At 50.8% G+C, this 6,208-nt stretch overlaps 1 pseudogene; it reads right to left on the bottom strand.

The window, feature by feature from the left end:
* Nucleotides 1-810: 810 nt before the first annotated feature.
* On the bottom strand, nucleotides 811-1,784 carry LOC144167975 (uncharacterized; annotated as a pseudogene).
* Nucleotides 1,785-6,208: the final 4,424 nt, after the last annotated feature.

The raw sequence follows: 6,208 nt of genomic DNA on the forward strand, positions 1-6,208 counted from the left end.
TTGTCAGAGTTTGTTCGTTTATAAGCTGGGTGAAAAACGTGTTCGGTTTGTTTTTATCACATACATGTTTCCGACAACAAATGTATATTGGTAAATGATCACTCAAATCCACAGTAATATCACCACCCTTGAGGTTTCCTGTCGGTATATTTGTTAAGAACAAATCAATCAAAGACGAAGACATTTGTGTGATTCTCGTAGGGACAGTGATCACATTAATAAAGCAATGAGACTTCAACAAAATATCAAGTTTTTGTACTACAGCTTCCTGTTTGAGCATATTTATGTTCATGTCACAGTCACACACAACGTCAAAGTGATTTTTATTAGCGAACGCAAAAAAAGTCTCCAGGTAATCCAAAAAGGATGCCGTTTCGCCGTTTGGTGGTCTATAACAAACGGCAAGAACCACATTTTGTAGTTTAACTGATAGAAACTCGAAGTCATTGCAAAACGTGGTGAAATTTTGAATGAGGTCACAGTCAAAGATCTTTTTCACTAGAATACATACACCACCGCCACGACCGGAATTTCGATTAAGGTAGAATGTATTGTACGAAGGCAGGCGAAACACGCTGGCTTCATTTGTCACCCATGTTTCAGTTAACATTATGATGTCAAATACGTGATCCAGCTGCTCAAAAAAAAAGTCTAAGATCGGACTGTTTATTATTTACCGATTGTACATTCGAGTGAAAACATTTAAGCGAGTTTGAATACAAATTTCCTAAACTTCGAGAAAACGCTTGCGGAAGCACGTAAGAATCGTTTCCTACGCTAGCCATGTCGAGCCGATCATTTCCTCTTTCTTTAACGTAGCTTGTTCAGATCAGCAGCATTCGCGATGTGTATGGCTTTCTCCCAATCAGCTTTGCGCACTAGAACGTTCCCACTTGAGTGCCATGAATACTTGAAATTCGCTTCTTTAGCACAGTTCTTTACCTCAAACAACAGCGCACGTGTTCTTTTCGTCAGGTTTTCCGTCAAGAAGTCCGTATCTAGGCTGCTCAGTTTCTTTCTGTTTTTCCACCAAAAGTCTCGGTCCGCTTGCTTCGCTTTTGCGAAGCAAGCGGACAGATGCGGACAAAAGCGGACTTCGCTTTTGCGAAGCAAGCGGGAAAGCGACAGATAACGACCGGCGTCTTACCTTTTTTGTGCGGAAGCCGATTAATGGCGACCACATCATTTACTGCGAGTAGCGGAAGCTGGTGTTTGGCTGCCATTGCATTGATCTCTTCTAGCAAGTTTTCGTCTTCCGTTTCCTCTATTCCGTGGAATTCTACGTTGAGTATACGGCTCCTGCACTCAAGATAATCTACTTCTGCCTGTAGTTCAGCTACTTCTCGGCCCCGCATCTCTACCTTTTCCAATCTACGCTTAAGGTCTTTGATGTCATGCTCATTCTGCTCCGTTGTTCTAAGTATTTCGTCGTATTGCTCACTCAAGTATTGTATCGCGTCGTCAATGCTATCAACCGTTTCTCTGAGCGGTACCAGTTTGTCCAGCTTGTCGTTAATAGCTTGCATTTAAATTCGGACATCCTGCATGTCGGCCTCACTCCTCAGTTCTTTTGATTCAGCTGTAGCTGCTCGCAACCTCGACCGTCTACAGGTAGGGCAGCGCCATGCATCGGAGTATGTCTGCCCTTTGGACCTGAGAGTTGCTTCAGAAATTCCAGAACTTTTGCCGGCGTGGAATGCCTGACAGCAGTCGCTACATTCAATCCATACGACGTCCCCAGTGAACGACTTATCGCACAATGGACATTTTCCATCCCGGGGCATAGTTGCACAGAGTGGCAAATGAGAAAAGCAGTGTACAAAGCAGCACCAGCAGGAGCAGCAGTAGTTACGGCATAAACAAATTTACAACGTGAATAGAAACAGCACTAACCGGCGAAACAGAAGGAGACCGTTCGTTTTACGCCGTTCTTTGCGGCGCAACCGCTGCTGCCAAGTGGTCTCTGTGATGGCTTGGTCCTCCCTTTAAGAAGCCCAGCGGCTGTACGGCGCAGGTGCAGTAGAATTCATCGCAGGACAGTTGGGCGCAGGCGCAGCGGGGCCTAATTGGTACCTCTTCGTTTCGACGACGATGGGCACATGGACGATGAAAAATGCGCACGGTTGCTGGCGAACGACAACAGCCTGCGAAACAGAAGGAGACCGCGTTCGTTTTACGCCGTTCTTTGCGGTGCAACCGCTGCTGCCAAGTGGTCTCTGTGATGGCTTGGTCCTCCCTTTAAGAAGCCCAGCGGCTGTACGGCGCAGGTGCAGTAGAATTCATCGCAGGACAGTTGGGCGCAGGCGCAGCGGGGCCTAATTGGTACCTCTTCGTTTCGACGACGATGGGCACATGGACGATGAAAAATGCGCACGGTTGCTGGCGAACGCCAACAGCCTGCGAAACAGAAGGAGACCGTGTTCGTTTTACGCCGTTCTTTGCGGCGCAACCGCTGCTGCCAAGTGGTCTCTGTGATGGCTTGGTCCTCCCTTTAAGAAGCCCAGCGGCTGTACGGCGCAGGTGCAGTAGAATTCATCGCAGGACAGTTGGGCGCAGGCGCAGCGGGGCCTAATTGGTACCTCTTCGTTTCGACGACGATGGGCACATGGACGATGAAAAATGCGCACGGTTGCTGGCGAACGACAACAGCCTGCGAAACAGAAGGAGACCGCGTTCGTTTTACGCCGTTCTTTGCGGTGCAACCGCTGCTGCCATGTGGTCTCTGTGATGGCTTGGTCCTCCCTTTAAGAAGCCCAGCGGCTGTACGGCGCAGGTGCAGTAGAATTCATCGCAGAACAGTTGGGCGCAGGCGCAGCGGGTCCTAATTGGTACCTCTTCGTTTCGACGACGATGGGCACATGGACGATGAAAAATGCGCACGGTTGCTGGCGAACGCCAACAGCCTGCGAAACAGAAGGAGACCGTGTTCGTTTTACGCCGTTCTTTGCGGCGCAACCGCTGCTGCCAAGTGGTCTCTGTGATGGCTTGGTCCTCCCTTTAAGAAGCCCAGCGGCTGTACGGCGCAGGTGCAGTAGAATTCATCGCAGGACAGTTGGGCGCAGGCGCAGCGGGGCCTAATTGGTACCTCTTCGTTTCGACGACGATGGGCACATGGACGATGAAAAATGCGCACGGTTGCTGGCGAACGACAACAGCCTGCGAAACAGAAGGAGACCGTGTTCGTTTTACGTCGTTCTTTGCGGCGCAACCGCTGCTGCCAAGTGGTCTCTGTGATGGCTTGGTCCTCCCTTTAAGAAGCCCAGCGGCTGTACGGCGCAGGTGCAGTAGAATTCATCGCAGAACAGTTGGGCGCAGGCGCAGCGGGGCCTAATTGGTACCTCTTCGTTTCGACGACGATGGGCACATGGACGATGAAAAATGCGCACGGTTGCTGGCGAACGACAACAGCCTGCGAAACAGAAGGAGACCGCGTTCGTTTTACGCCGTTCTTTGCGGTGCAACCGCTGCTGCCAAGTGGTCTCTGTGATGGCTTGGTCCTCCCTTTAAGAAGCCCAGCGGCTGTACGGCGCAGGTGCAGTAGAATTCATCGCAGAACAGTTGGGCGCAGGCGCAGCGGGGCCTAATTGGTACCTCTTCGTTTCGACGACGTCGGGCACATGGACGATGAAAAATGCGCACGGTTGCTGGCGAACGCCAACAGCCTGCGAAACAGAAGGAGACCGTGTTCGTTTTACGCCGTTCTTTGCGGCGCAACCGCTGCTGCCAAGTGGTCTCTGTGATGGCTTGGTCCTCCCTTTAAGAAGCCCAGCGGCTGTACGGCGCAGGTGCAGTAGAATTCATCGCAGGACAGTTGGGCGCAGGCGCAGCGGGGCCTAATTGGTACCTCTTCGTTTCCACGACGATGGACACATGGACGATGAAAAATGCGCACGGTTGCTGGCGAACGACAACAGCCTGCGAAACAGAAGGAGACCGCGTTCGTTTTACGCCGTTCTTTGCAGTGCAACCGCTGCTGCCAAGTGGTCTCTGTGATGGCTTGGTCCTCCCTTTAAGACGCCCAGCGGCTGTACGGCGCAGGTGCAGTAGAATTCATCGCAGAACAGTTGGGCGCAGGCGCAGCGGGGCCTAATTGGTACCTCTTCGTTTCGACGACGATGGGCACATGGACGATGAAAAATGCGCACGGTTGCTGGCGAACGCCAACAGCCTGCGAAACAGAAGGAGACCGTGTTCGTTTTACGCCGTTCTTTGCGGCGCAACCGCTGCTGCCAAGTGGTCTCTGTGATGGCTTGGTCCTCCCTTTAAGAAGCCCAGCGGCTGTACGGCGCAGGTGCAGTAGAATTCATCGCAGGACAGTTGGGCGCAGGCGCAGCGGGGCCTAATTGGTACCTCTTCGTTCCGACGACGATGGGCACATGGACGACGAAAAATGCGCACGGTGGCTGGCGAACGCCAATAGCCTGCGAAACAGAAAGAGACCGCGTTCGTTTTACACCGTTCTTTGCGCCGCAACCGCTGCTGCCTGCGCACATCCAGGAATTAAACCTTCTGGTTCTTCGGCAATCTTTAGACTTGAATGGTTTTTTATGCTGCAAAAGCAACGATTTTCACGCTTCAGAACTTTCCGCCTTTCTGAAACCGACATTCGTGAATCACAACTCCCAGCGTCGTGGTTGGCAGAGCGGCAGAACACGCACCCTCTACTTTCTTCGTCCATTACAGCATCCAGTAAAGCAGAAGAAGGCACATGCTGTCCATTGAAATCACTCTGGTTTATGTTAGGAGCACCGGAAGTGTCGCGGAGTTTGAAGTCGGCTTCTTGTATCTTGTCGCGCGTTTCGACCTCTTTTCTAAGGAAAAGCAAAAATCTTTTCTCTTCGCTACCCTTTGTTTTGTCATGCTTCTTGTAGTATCCGAGGTAATGGTCAGCTGGCACAGCCTTCTTGAGTACAGTCGGCAGTCTTCACTACCGTCTTCACTTCATCGACGATGCAACGCAGTTTATCAAAGTTTTGTGTATCCTGCACAGGCTTCACATGAAGCAAACGCGACAGGTGCTCCTCGACTATGATTTCGTTTAGGCCGACTCTGTCCTTAACGATGGCAAGCTACGCCATAATTCGGCTCTGGTACGTTAGGCCTGCTACAGCCGCCGCTGCCTTTCCTGCCATATAGCAGTTCGGATACTTGTAGTGCTCAATTTTTTACAGTGCCGTTGCAGTGGATAGTAGATATGAATTAGCTCTAAAATCCCTGCCGCTCCCTCAGTTCTCCAGATTGGTTATTTTTAATTTGGGAAGCCTGGTGAATTGAAGAGGGATAACCGCCGTCTTGCTCGCTTATGTTTGCTGTCTCGTATCTGTCTGCCGCGTTGCTGCAGTAGCTGCTGCCTTTTTGGTCGTGGAGTTCGAATCTTCTATCCAGCCTTTTACATCGCTCTTGGCTACGATGATATCCTCAGCGTAGGATTCGGAGCATGAAACATCATCCTGTCGCTCTTCTTCTTCAATGACTTCATGGTTTTCTTGATACAGGTCTTTCAGAGATCTTCCTTTGAGACAGACGGTACAGTTCTGATCGATTGATGCGGAACCCTGTTTGGCGGAGATGTTGTTGATGAGCTTTGAGTGGACCATCGCACCACGGTCCACTTGCATTTGAGGCGGCTGACGTGCAACTTTTTAAAGACTTTTCTCCCGGGTTTCGGTACCAGTAAATGTTGTTGTTTCTAATTTGTAGTTCTTTCATGGCTCTTGGACTTACTTGTTTACGGACAGCTTGTTTAGGGCAATATTCTTTCTTATGAACAAGCTACAACTTTACTGCACGTATCGTTAGGGGTAGCGAGGCCACCCGCGAAGGAGCCTTAAACAGAGGACGCTTCGACGTTGGGTTCCGCTTTCACACTAAAGCAATTATTAGCAGAATCAAGAGAGAAGGAAACGAAGTAAATCAGAAAGAATGGGGGCGGTTGCTGCAGGCCTCCATCGCAGAGAAAGCGCCCGTTCGGAGTGGGCGGCGAGGGATCTTTGTGTTTGCATTTCAGTAATCGAGGAAGCACTCTGCACACAACACACACACAGCGACCACACAGGTCACAGCACATATATACACACTGGGGCCATGGCGCCTTCAGGGCAACAGACGCGCCCCTTCTTCGTGGCACAACTAAACCCCGGAGGCTCCTGTAAAGACGCTTAAGGCGATCGCCTTTAGCGTCGGGTTACGGGATAAAGCCCCTTCACGT

The sequence above is a fragment of the Haemaphysalis longicornis genome, unplaced genomic scaffold, assembly GCF_048455015.1.
Source record: "Haemaphysalis longicornis isolate Haplotype H1 unplaced genomic scaffold, Haemaphysalis longicornis Haplotype H1 scaffold_2, whole genome shotgun sequence".
In the NCBI taxonomy this organism is placed as follows: Eukaryota; Metazoa; Arthropoda; class Arachnida; order Ixodida; family Ixodidae; genus Haemaphysalis; species Haemaphysalis longicornis.